The 13,650-nt window shown below is 47.9% G+C and overlaps 1 long non-coding RNA gene across 1 annotated transcript; it reads right to left on the bottom strand.

Annotated features, from left to right (window-relative positions):
* Positions 1–5,937: 5,937 nt before the first annotated feature.
* LOC109313926 lies at positions 5,938–9,982 on the bottom strand. Its single transcript, XR_002102184.1, has 2 exons — positions 9,337–9,982; positions 5,938–6,995 (listed from the first exon to the last, which is right to left on the bottom strand). It is a non-coding gene; the product is annotated as an uncharacterized LOC109313926 (long non-coding RNA).
* Between the last annotated feature and the right edge of the window lie 3,668 nt (positions 9,983–13,650).

The raw sequence follows: 13,650 nt of genomic DNA, 5'->3' as shown, positions 1-13,650 counted from the left end.
AAAGATATTTGAAAGTGCATAGCCCTACATTTTCAAAAGTGGTCCCTGCCTCAGTTTTTAAATGCCCAACTCATGGCACGTGACAACTGATTATCAGCAGACCGGTGTATCCAGAGCTCCTCTTGCTTCAGCTGGCATTGTAGGTGCTCGGGCTTAATATGCCAACACTCGCTTTTGTAAGTTTTGGCCATAGAGAACTCGAGTTTTTGTTTTTAACTTATTAATATGAAGGTCAATAGTTTTCCTTATAAGGTGACTTCCCATGGATCTCCTGTGGATTGAGTAAGCCTTGAGAGAAGGCAAGGGTCATCTGCTTTTCTCAGTTTGGGAAAGAGAAGCACAGAAAACACAAGGACATGCCCAAGTCTGTGGGAAATTGGGAATAAAACCCAAGAACACTGAATCCCAGTGTCCTGCCCAAACCACTATGAAAATTTCTGCCTCACCTTCCTCACACATGGGTATGGATCATGACCCATAGGCATGCAATCCTATGTTTATCTATATGGGTATGGGGCTCAGGTAAAGGCTTTGAGAATATTTTTAATAATATACTCCGATTATCATTATGTTCCTGGAGAAGACACTCCTGAAAGCGCTGAGTTCTGGATGTCAACAATTTGTGAGGTCTCAAGGCTCCTCATAGGAAAGATGATCTTGCCATTCTCAGATTGAGATTGAATTTTTTAAGTTCCCTTTGCAGAGAGGGAGTGAGAGCGCGAGAGTCCTGTTCATCTCCTTCCACGTGGAAAGCTCTTTCACTCTGACTGCTTAATGGCAGTTTGGAAAATGAGAAAATTGCACAAAGAAATTAGAATTTGTGAAGCTGTTTCTGTTTCATTGGGTTTGAGAGACCTGAGTTTCTTGTTAAAAATTTTAACTACTTTCAATCAGATTTTTTCACAGGTATATTTCCAAAGTCCTGCTCCACAGTTTCTGTTCATCCTCTCTCTCCCAGCTACATTTTCTGATGCTATATTGGGGCAATTTTGCTACACACAAAGTTTCAGTGAAGACTTTGAAATTCTATATCTATATATTTTTTTAAATCTTGTTAATGATTTTGTGAAAAACAGAAAAAAAAATCAATTATGCTGAGACTTTCTTCATGAGCAGCTTGAGTTGGTTTGTTTTTAAAAGGCTCATTTTTAACTAAAAAATAAAAATTCTCCATGAAAAACAATTCCAGGCAGCTCCAAGCCTCTCTTCTAAGGGCACCTATGAGAGCGCTTCAAGGAGCAGCAGTTCCTCTGGATTCAGCCGTGCAGTCTCGTCGCAGGGATCCTGGTGGTCCTTGCAATGTACAGCAGCAGGGTCCGAGTACGACACGCGCGCCATGCTTTCTTTAAGCAAACCCGCGGCTCCGAGAAGATGGTTCTGTAATGCACTGCAATCGTCAGCAGAAATGTCTGCTCTGCAGTGAGCCTGAGCTGATGATTACCAGATCAGAGCAACTTCCTTATGGCCTCCTATTGGATCAGTGGAGAAAGCAGACAGCAGGAGAAGGCAGCCAGCTGACATGGCTCAGCCTCTTCCCGGAGAGGGATGGTTCCCAATCGCACTTTGGATTTCAAGGTTGCTACATTGCTGTCATCCTAATCCTACCTCAGCTTCATCAGAGGCATTTTCTGCAATACCCTTGGCAGCTGACAATCACCTTCTGTCCTACCTAGGAAACCGCATGGAAATCCGCTGTGGATCCTTCTTGTCCAGCAGATGAGGAAGGTGATAGAGGACTCAGCTAGCTCCCATGGACAGTCAACACAGTGGATGCGCCCCGAGGGAGGTCTGGAAGTGACAAAGCAACATGGCCAGATCCATTCTGGATGGCTCATGTAAGGGCCCCTGCCCCAGCCTGAACCCCCCGCCCCTGCCCCCTTCCCATCCTGTGCTCAGAGAGAGGGCAAGCAACCGAAGCGCCCGTGGAAAGGAGGAGGAGACGACTTTTGGGTTGAGAGAGAGCAGTCCCCTGCTGAGTTAATGAACTGAGTCATGGCATTCCCCAGCCTTCCCCCATCCACATTGTGGGCCTCACCGGAGCCCAGGGCAGCTGCCAAACCTCCCCACCTGGTAGACTGACCACAGAGGGGGGGGGCTTTGCATTTGAGCTTATGTCGGCAGAAAGTGGCATTAACTCCGGGCTGAACCCAGCCTCTTGTTGACGAGACTTCTGCGGTTAAGGGCTCGCTGAGCCTGTATGCGAGTGTGACAGCAGGAACCGAGCGCCGCTGCAAGCAGAGAAAGCTGGACCATGCAGGCAGCAGCTCTGGTTCACCAACGCCCTCCAGCACGGTCTGTCCCATCTGTATCCTTTTCCTATTTCCCTTTCATCTCAGCAGTTGGATTCTCCACCCCTCTCCCGGCTCAGTGAGGTCACTTCCCGCTATTCTCTCATCTGTTTCCCTTTCTCTTGCCGTGCGCTTCCTTTCTCCCTTTGATACTTCACCTCCACTGCGTCATTCCCCTAGTGCCATTTTGATGCTTGATATTTTTTTCTGTCTGTTTTTTCCTTGCTATTGTTAGAGATTTGGGGTTGAATCCACCACTTGCATAATCAGGTGCAGCTGTACCTGCCAGGTGCCAACTTGAGGAGGTGCTCCTATCAATTCAATAAGAAAGGCTCCCCCCACCTCCTCCCAACACACACACATCTATAATATGGTTTGGGTCTCTGAGATGCAGTTTAATCCCACACAAATAGTGTCTTCAACCTCAAAGCTCTGGACTTCACAACAGAAATTATTCTACTCATCACAAAAGTGCTTCTATCTCTTGGCTGGAACAAAGTAGCGCTGAGTGCCCAAAAGAGTACTGCACAGCCCTGCAGAGGCCAAAAAGGGAGACAACAATTAGACTGCTCCTTTGCTTGATTCTTGCCTGAATGATTTCTTACACATTTAAAACTCACAAGCCCCTTATACCTGGTTTACTTAGATAATGTTCAGAATTAACCAAAGTACCTGACAGATGAATTCATGCTGCGACCCAGTAACACGTCTTTAAACCGCACAAAACCAAGAGTGGGAAAAATCATAAAATACAATGAGAAGCCAGGAAGAAGCAAACACTACACATAAAATGGAAAGATGACAGACAAAAATGGCCAAATCCTGAAGCAGCGCTACTTGAACACAGGCACATGAAACAGGCGGATGAGAACTTGATGGTGTTCAACACTGAAAAATGCAAGGTTCTCCACCTTGGGAAGAAAAACCTGCAGCATCCTTATAGGCTCAGCAGTGCTACGCTGGCTAGCACTACGGACGAAAGAGACTTGGGGGTCAGGATTGACCACAAGATGAACATGAACCTTCAGTGTGATGCTGCGGCTAGTAAAGCAACCAAAACACCGGCTTGCATCCATAGATGCTTCTCAAGCAAATCCCGGGACATCATTCTCCCCTTGTACTCGGCCTTGGTGAGGCCGCAGCTGGAGTACTGCGTCCAGTTTTGGGCTCCGCAATTCAAAAAGGATGTGGAGAAGCTTGAGAGAGTCCAGAGGAGAGCCACGCGCATGATCAGAGGTCAGGAAAACAGACCTTATGATGAGAAACTGAGAGCCATGGGACTCTTTAGCTTTGAAAAGCACAGGCTCAGGGGTGATCTGATGGCCACCTATAAGTTTATCAGGGGTGACCACCAGGATCCGGGGGAACGTTTGTTCACCAGAGCACCCCGTGGGATGACAAGGTCAAATGGTCACAAACTCTTCTGTGACTGTTTCAGGCTGGACGTAAGGAAGAACTTCTTTACTGTCCGAGCCCCCAAGGTCTGGAACAGCCTGCCATCGGAGGTGGTTCAAGCACCTACTTTGAACACCTTCAAGACACTTTTGGATGCTTATCTTGCTGGGATCCTATGATCCCTGCTGACTTGGGCTGGACTGGATGATGCTCTGGGGTCCCTTCCAGCCTGAACGTCTATGAAATCTATCAAATACTTAGTTTTTACTCATTTAAAAAACTTCTACAGTTAGGAGTTAGTCCAGTGTCTGCAACCCACACCTCCAAACCTAGCCCCAGCCCCTGAGATGGGGCCCAATTTTTTCCTTCTACTTTTGGGGGTTGCTAGCAGTGCAATGGGGCTACCCTGACAGAACACATCACCACTAATGGTCTTCCTGCTCCAGTCTCAGAAGATGTTTTCTAGCAGGGGAATCTGCCCCTGTCCACATCAACGTGCTTCATTGGGACAGAATAATAAATTTCAGTCTTTTTGTTAGAGAGTGCTTAGCATTCACAATAACTAGGGGTGCACCACCACAGATTTTTTGGGCCAATACCTACGGCTGATTTTTAGCGAACCATATCACCTGATACCAATCCAATTCCAATATGCAGCTGGGCAGCGTGGAGACTGCCAACTGTAGCTGTGCATGCATGGGGCATTTATCGGCCACATTATCAGCCAAAAAAAGCCAGCTCCCGATATGGTCATGTTTCCTTATATCGGTGCTGATCCGATATAGGACCAATATATCGGTGCACCTCTAAAGGTAACTTGTAAGATTTGAAATGTTTTCCAATTCTCTGCTAGCAGAAGGTGGTGGTTAGCTGCATTCATTTGAACTCAGGTAGAAGACAGGGCAGGGCAGCATGTTAGAGACTAACTGGTTCCAAATCTCCATTGGCATAAAACCAAGACCCTTTAAAAAAATTTTACAAAAAAGAGAAAGAGAGAGACATCTGTAGGCCAACAACAGGCCATCCCATAATAGCTATGGGGTTAGGAATCTCACTTGGGATGTGGGAGACTTCAAAACCTACATGTCCCACATTGCAGCTAAGTGTCCTGCCTCCCTGACAATTGGCTTTTATGGTCTCCTTTTCTTTCTCTCTCCGATTCAGACCATTCTGGACCTGAGAAAACTTTCCTGACAAAAGATTAGACCTTTTGCTGTAAAACATTTTGTTCTGGTCCAATCAATAGAAAACTGCTTTGTCAAAAAATTCCCAACCAACTGTAACTTCCAGACTCCAAACCCCAATTTGGCACCTCAGCACAGAGTCATTCCAACTCTAAATGAGTGACGGATTCATTGTCCATGAGGGTAGAGCTGTGTTCAGTCCTGATGGCAACCAATTGCTCTTTTGCTGTCATGGCTTCCCAGAGAGAGTCCAGTGAAGTGTACAGTTTCTGTTGCAAAATGAATGCTGAAAGCCATGCTAATGGTTAAATTCAAAAGCAAGGATGAAACGTAACATGGCATTCACAGAAGAAAAATGGAATTCATAAGTTACGAAAGACTGGAAAGTTGTCTTGGTCATCAAGTCCAGCTATCTTGGGCGACCCTGTTGTATAATTTCATTCATGAACTGACCAGGCACCATTCAAACAGCAGCTGGAGGTATTCTGTCCTGACTACTCACATTAGAAGTTTCTATCAGACCTTCACTGTTTTGATTGCAGAAACCTTCTTCTAATACCCTGCCTAAATCCAGCACCAGTTAATATCCATTTGATTGTAAGGCACCATTCTCCTTTAGCTAGCACAGCCGTTCTCCATCACTTGCATTCACCCCTTATGGCATGTACAGAAATCCTCTCCTTTATCTTTATTTTGCCAGGCTCTTTTCATTTCCTCTCTGTTCCCCTGATCACTCTATTAGCTCTTCTCTGCACCTCTTCCAGTATGAATTCATCTTTCCTGAACATGGATGGCCATACTTGTTGACAGTATTCTAGATGAGGTCTCATCAATATCTTATCCAACAGTGTTAATTCTCCCCCATTCCTATTGGAAATACCGCAACCTAAGACTTCCTTGGATTGCATTTGCTTTTCCATGGCTGTATGATACTGGAGAGTCACAATCATCCTGCAGTCAAGTAGTACAATCAGGTCTTTCTCCTCCTGTGTCACTACCCACTGGTGACCACCCAGGTCATACCACAAAAGTGTATTGGCACCGACACATCACCCAAACTCTTACAAATGCCTTTGTCAATCTTTATTGGATGTGGTTTGCAGACAAAACTGTTCCCATCTGTACCACTGCCAACCTATTGTCTCTTTTCAGAAAACTGGGGCCACCCAGGAGAGATGTACCGCAGGTCCCATTTCTGATGCCTTAATCCATAGGAGAATGGGGTTCAGCCAATCTATTCTTCTTTGCTTTATGTTGATAACTATGTTCGGATGTAGGGTTCATATGCTTGCGAATGGGGTTCTCAGCAGACACAAGTGTTCAGAAAGGCTCCCAGGACTTCAGCAGCACTGTTTAAAGCAGAAGGAGATAAAAAAGGCTGGCAGGGCTTCCTAGCTCACCACTGGAGAAGACACCTAAGTGTGCTAAGCTGTAAGCTTAAAATATTAGACTTCTTAGAGGCAACAGGTTTGGGTTTTGGCCAAGCTGACGCATTCCTTTGTGCCCTGGCATTAGTGACGTTGCAGTCTCCTGGAGGGACAGGTGTACTCATCATCAGCCTTGCTATCAGAACTGCCTGCTGTACGTGGACACTAAGGATCCCAAGGCACTTTTCATGAGGGTCGGGGCTTGTCCCAGTGTCCTTGGTCAAAACTTCCAATCTGTCCCTTTGCTAGGGTAGGGATGATCCAGCCTCAGGCAGGGGGCTGGACTAGACTGGACTGGTCCCTTCCAGCCCTACTTCTCTATGATTGTATGATTCCTGTATAATATGATGTGCACTTTGATCTAAAGGTAGCTGCATTTCATTAGAGCCTTTGTATCTGCATAGTTTATACATCACTTTGAGACCTTCCTGAATGAAGGAGAGCTGTAGCTATCTAACCGAAAGGACAGGGCATTCTGTTTTCTGTGACCTGCACCTTCCCACAGAAAGGTTTCTGCTTGCCTGCTGCAGGAGGTAGTGGGAGGTGGTCACCATTTTGTGCTTTAAGTTTCAGATGCAAACTTACACAGTGAGTCACTATGCTTTCTTTTCTCTCTCTCTTGGAGACCTTATATGCTTTCTTTGTCATTTTCTATAGCCTAAAACATTAGTCACCTAATCTGAAACTCTGTTTCAGTGACTCTAAAGGAAAACACAACAATAATACAAATAAATAACAAGAATGGAGATGACAACTCTAAGCATTCATAAATCATGAATCAAATCACAAAAATCACCAAATTGGTTTTAAAATCATGAGATTTTAAAAAGAAGAAGAAGAAGAAGAATCAATGTTGGGCTCTTTTCATTTCCATATTGTCTTGTGAGCCTTTAGGCAATGCTCAAGTCACAGTTTAAAGCTTTTGTCTACAGCTGTGAGAGCTAGAATTTTTTTAAAACAAGAACTGTGGTTCTCACATAGTCACACGACTCCCAGGACTAAAGGTTTAAGAAAGGCATGAAGTATCGTGAGATGTACAATATAAATCAGAAGTGTTGACAACACTGTAACACTGTCATGACAGTCAGCATGAGAATAACTTTCATAGAAGCACAGTAATGAAAATAACTTTCAGGAGCACTGGAAATTGCCTTCTCACTTCGTAGAAACGTTACGCTAGAGACATGTGCTCCTGCTTCTCTGCTGGTGGAAGTGCATTTATTGGATGCCCTACCAGCAGACATTGGGACATCTGCACTAAGTCACTCAATCACGTTGCTTCGTAGAGTACCAGGTAAGCCTTTTCCTAGGGCTGGAAATGTAGGCCTGCTGCTTCCCGGAGGAGTATTCAGATGTCTGTCTACAGCAGCAACTCATGGGAGTTGCTGTGAAACCTAACCAGAGCTACCTTTCCACCCCCAGCCTAAACGGGCTCAGATCACTGCCAGTGCTTTGTAGCCAGGTTTAACTGTATCCCCAACAATACTCGTGGCTACTCCCAATTTCTGCCAACACTGTGCTCTTTGCTGGCATCTGCCCTATAACAATCGCAAAGTACTTTGCAAACACTAACTAGTTCACCTTGCAATGCTACTCCAGGGCCAGTATCCCCAGATCATAGATGGGGAAACTAAAATACTACAGGACTTCAGTGACTTGCCTAAGAGCATGTCTGCAGCAGCACTGTGATTAAGACACCAAGACCCAATAGAGGGACCCCACAAACCATGGGATTATAGTCGCTCTGGACTTAGGTATCATAGTCTATTATCTTATCACAGGAGGGCTTACAAGCCCCAAAAGAGACTGGCATCCCATTGGACTTGGTGCTGTATAGGTACAGGGCGAGAGGTAGCCCACATGGCCCTCTTCACCTCTGCACTGGAGCTTTGCACTCCTGACACCAGGGTTTCTTCCCTGTCACACCTTTTCCCCCTTTCCCTTTACAGCACTCACAGCTTCTGATCGTTCAAGATTTGGGACTGCGTCCTTCAGACCGCTGTAGGGCTGTTTCTACTGAGGTGGGATTCTGCAAGGTGTTTGGCACTTTACTGAATGATCCTTCGCCCTACTTAGCCTCTGTGATACTGGTCCGTGTCTGCACCGGACGAGCAATACCCCACAGCCAAAGTGGTCTCCTGTCCCCTAGTCTGATGCTGCCTGAAAACATCAGGGGGCCCTCAGACATTTGTGACAGCATGTCTGAAGGCAGCAATTTAACCTGCCGGGAGTGATGGCACAGAGGGTTAGGACTGTCTGTCTCCCAGGGGTAGGTCCTTATGTGCAGCAATCCTTGGGGGATTGCAAGAGAGAGAGACAGAAAGAGTAAACTACAGGGTCTGAAGTGGAGCAAGGTCCCTGCCAGCCCTGCCCAGCTGGCACAGGCTACTTTTAAGTGTATTAACAAACCTTGCAGTCTTTCCAGGAAGAAACCCTACAATAGCTGTGATAAATTGCACTGCATTCAGCATAGCCCCACAGCAGCAGTACAAATCTGATCCACAGCTCTGTCAAGCCAGTGGCAGACCCCCACATCCACTTCAGTTTTGCAAGGGCTGGCAAGAGAGGAGTCACTTCATTTGGGACCCAATTTGCAGAGATGTGGAGCACCCACCACCCCACCTTCAGTCAGAGGAAGCTGTGGGCACACCGCACCTCCCTGCAATATAGCTGCATCTCTGTCTTAGCCCAAGTCAGGGCTTTGGGAGGCTATTCGAGGGGCCCTTGGGCAGCACAGGTTGGGTTAAGGCAGGAAGAGAGACTCACAGCATATATCTGCATCCAGCCGCCTCAGCGCAGAAGCGACCCTGTCTCCATTGCAACCATACCCTATCCCTTCTCTACCAAAGGAGACACTATGTCAACCACCAATGCAAAGCAGCCACTTCTTCCCAAAAGTAAGGCAGCAAACCAAGAACAAAAATACTCATCCCCAGCTGAAACGGCTGGAGGCAGGATGAAAATCAGACCGGGCTGCCCAAGAGATGGAAATCAGCCAGGACACCCAGTTACCCCCGCAAGGGCTGGGGACCCGACATTCACCTTCGACATGAAAGATGCTGCAAGAGGACGAGGAACCCTGCCCCGCTTCTCTGAAACGTGGTAGGAGTTCCCCGGCTCGGCAGCTGCAAAATGAACCTGACCCCTTGGAGCAGAGGCCCAACAGCGCCCGGGGAAATGAGGAGTGGGCTGGATGAGGAAGGAGTCCCAGCCTCCCTCTGCTTCGGCCGACCTGCCAGGGGAAGAGACCCCCTCCTGGACAAGCTCTGGCCGCACACGTCCGGGAGTGGGACCGGGAAGGGCACGGCACCCACCAGCAAGGGCTGGGGAGACAAAGCTGGCAGAGGCGAAGGCAGTGGGCGCGGAGCTGGGCCGCGACGGCTCCTTGGGAAGCAGAGAGTGGAGCAAGGAGGATGGGGGTGACGATGATGATGATGATTTAAAAACTAAACCGAACGGAAGGGCTTCCTTCCAAAGCTGCGGCCCCGAGGAGCGTCCCCACGCGTGGCGTGGAGCAGGGGGCTTCGCGCTGCCTTGCTCCTCAGCTCTTGAAAGCAAATACAAAGGTTTCAGCTCCCCAGCACTCGCTAATGGTCGACCTCTCTGTTGTCCTCAATGCATGCCTGTCCCAGTTACAGCAGCTGGTTGCTACAGCAACTGAGCTCTGACTAATCATTTGCGCAATGACCTTTTTTCCCCCCAGAGAGAGGGAGGGAGGGAGATGAAGAGCGCGAGCGGGAGGGAGGGAGGCGAGCGAGGCAAAGCAAGTGGAGGTTACAAATAAAAGCAACTACAGAGAATGTGTTTTTTTGGGGGCTGCAGAATTGGGAGGGAGGGTGCAGCAGAAGACCAAGAGGAAACCAAGCCCTGGAGGTTTCCAGAGCCATTAAAAAGGAGGCAGCCTGCAATCAGTGAGCCAGAGCTCGCCCCCCCTTCCCAAAGCCACCAGCCGCTCTGCCCGTTAAGGATAAAAGGGGGGCGATGGTATTTGCCACTAGGCAAGAAGTCTCACTGGGACCATTTCCTTTCCAGAGGGGCGGTGTGGAGCTGGGGGCTTAATCAGCACAACAACGGCCCCCCAAGCACGCCCTCCAAGCAGCAGCGATTTAAAGCCAGCGGGAGCCAGAATCCGAATCTGGCCTTCGCTCACTGCAGACTGCAGCCGTAGGTGGCCCGGGCCCTCCTTCCTTGGCATCAGCACCGTTACCCCAGGGAGGGGCCTGCCCCTAACGCCACTGACGTCCTGGGATTTAGGGCAGGCGGAAGTCCGTCCATCCAACTGTGGACTTCCACAAAGCCGTACCAGCAAAGAGCATGGCCATAACTCTGCCGGCTCGCTGGAGATACAGCAGCTTGGCTGTGGCTCCGCTGACTTCCATGGAGTTAGCGCAGGGAGGAGCCGGCCTTTCTGCCTCTGGCTTCAGCAAACCTACATTTAAAAGGAGAATATGCCCATACATCTGTTGACTCAATGGAGCGACACCATGGAGCCTAATGGAGTTACCAGGATGAGCAGAGCCCTGTTGACTATAAGGAGCCTCAGATCTGGCTCCTTCCCTGTAACCGAAAGAATAATGCAAAATATTCCCTGTGCATGCTCCTTCCAATTTCCTAATGAGCTCACTGTGGCTTCAGACTTCAAAGGAATATTTTACTGAGACAGCTGTTGGCAGGTAGACGATATATCAAGGTTGCCTGACCAGTTCACGTGGGAAGTGAGAGGGGACTGTGCTCCCCTTCCTCATGGTAGCCAGCACGTACTCAGGAAAGCAGACTCGCTGAAGTCAAAGGGCCTGCCGCTGGATGAGTGCTCGCTAACACAAGGAAGTGTTGCACAATCAAGCCCTGAATCTTTCATTATAGAGCACAAGAATTAATGACGAAGCGCGTGGATGTTCATCCAATCAGAACAGTCCTATATGACCTTGCTGACCAATCACAAATAATCAAACGAGCTCCCATAGCCAATAGTAGACATCTGGTTGTGACCAATCCAAAGAGCTACAAAGATCAGTAAAAGAACATGCTGAACCATTTTGAAAAGTGAAAAAGTTTGAAGAAATGTCTGAGAGTTTGTGGATGTGCCACACACAGGGAAAAAAAAAAGGGGATATAATTTTTAGGGATTACGTTATTTATTGTGAGTTATGCTCTTGGCAGACAACAAGATGACGAGAAAATACAAGGGAAAAAAGGGGGGGCAAAGGCTAGAATAAATGCAAATGAGACAGTGAGAATAAGTGAAAGAAAGAGCTGACTGTGAGAAGAATGAGCTTATCCTGACTGGTACTGCATGCCTGCTCCCACACGTAGCTCCCAGCATCTTTCAGCACCTGGACCAAGCATAACTGTTTGTCCTGAAAGGCAGCCAGTGCTTTGCAAACTTTACAAATGTCAAAGCAGAGCAAAAAGAAAAGCAGGCACCTCCAGGGTGGAGGGCAGCAGTGACAGACAGCATTAGCTTTGTGGGTCTGCTACACAAAAGCCTGATCCAAAGCCTGCTGAAGTCAACGGAAACACTTCCACTGACTTCAGTGGGTTCTGGATGCAATCCCAAATGACTGCCACTGAGAAGTTTGGGTATGGCATCTCTGCTTCTAGCTACATTAGGTAACATGCTCAAGCACTGAGCTGGCAGCTGTGTTTCTGTTGGCCGATCAGACCACACGGAGCTGGTTCTCTCTGACATCCTGTACCCACCGTAGGCTCCAAGTCAAGTGCTCAGAAAATACTCCCAAAGACCCACTCAGGCATTCTGCAATGGAAGAGTATGGAGAGGCAGAGACAAAATCTGGTTCTACTTTCTCTTGCCCTAGAGCTATGTCAAATGGGAGGGCCCAGTGCAACGGTAGTGATACTGCACAATACAGGCGAGGTGGACTGTGACAGTTCCCTTGCAACTCTGTGGTATTGGATCAAATGCAAAAATTCTGTTTCGGAAGGACTGCACCAACGCAATGGGAGCACAGAGCTGCCTTGTGCTTTCAACAACTGTAATAATACAGGGGGAGAAGGTGAATGGCACAGGGACAGCACAGGGGCCCATAAGGATGATGAGTTGCAAGCCTAACAAATAAAACCAAAAACAGCCGTAAAGGGGGTAGTTGAAGAAGGACTTCCAGCTTGGAAAGCAAGCAGGAGAAAAATGCCAGACCCTGACCACAGCAAAGAAGATCTGATTAGGAATTGGACTTGGCTCACATGAACTCACTCCAAATTTTGGCCCGTAATATTGAGCACATGTGATTTGGAACTTAAAAGCATTGTGAAAATATTACTTTGCCATCCTGCGCTGGGCCTAGCACCATGGGGTCCCAGCTCAGCCAGGGGCCAGAGGCACTGCTACAATGCATGAATAAGAGGTTGGCTGAACATTTTTTGTACCCGCTAGAGAGATAGTGTCCCAGATCCAGCATGGGAAATGTAGGGAGGGGGACAAATGGCACCCTGGGCCAACAGTTGGAGTTTCCTTGTTATGACCCTTCCTACTAGAGATGGTCCAGAAGTGCTCAGATAATCCCACGATAAGCACACAGGGTGCTAGGTCCACGCACCTCCACGTTCAGACCCAGATAGGACATTGCAGCTGGTCCTCTTCTTTAAGACAGACTGAGCAAAATCCTGAATACAAGCACCCTCAAAGCTCTGGGTTCCAATTCTGGACTTGACCCTCGTGGTTCAGGCCAGTCCTCTGTTTCCTACTTGCTGAAATAATTAGGTGGGAATGAGATGAGTAGATGGACATTCACCAAGTAGTTGCTGCTACTTGAAAGTGTGAGGCAGAATTGCAAGTGCTCAGGTTCCTGGTTTAGGCAGCTAAGTAAGGGCTTCGAAACAGCTCAGCGCGCAAAGCATTTTCACATGTGCTTTGGGATGCGGAGCCAGGTGCTTTAATTAGCGAGCCACGCTAATTAAAGGCACCCGCACGTCACATATATCAGCATCCCAGCACTGAAAAAAATGGTGGTGGGGCACTTTGAACCAAAGCTCATCGAGCGTGTTTTATTTCAGAGTGCCCCACCGCCATTTTTTCAGCACGGGGATGCTGATACATGTGACATGGAAAGCTGCCAGAGCAGGGCAATTTCCATGTTCCAGCAGACTTGCTCTGACACGCGGGATTTCCAGCACGTCTGTAGGAGCCTGCAGTGCCCAGTCTCCAGCACCCATTGTAATGGGCAGGGCCTTATGTTTAAAGCAGCTCAGCACTCAGCCGATGAACTCACCGTTTTATGGACGGATTAAAATTTCCAGCCTTAGATCTGATCCAAAGCCCAAGCCAAGTCACTAGGAATCTTTCCTGGGGCTTTGCATCAGGACCGTAAAGGTGCTTTTGTTGATCGAAGATTTAACCTT

The sequence above is a fragment of the Crocodylus porosus genome, unplaced genomic scaffold (assembly GCF_001723895.1).
Source record: "Crocodylus porosus isolate Cpor-Errol unplaced genomic scaffold, CroPor_comp1, whole genome shotgun sequence".
Lineage (NCBI taxonomy): Eukaryota > Metazoa > Chordata > Crocodylia > Crocodylidae > Crocodylus > Crocodylus porosus.
The sequence above is the reverse complement of the archived record's forward strand: the minus strand, read 5'-3'. Positions and strand labels throughout refer to the sequence as shown.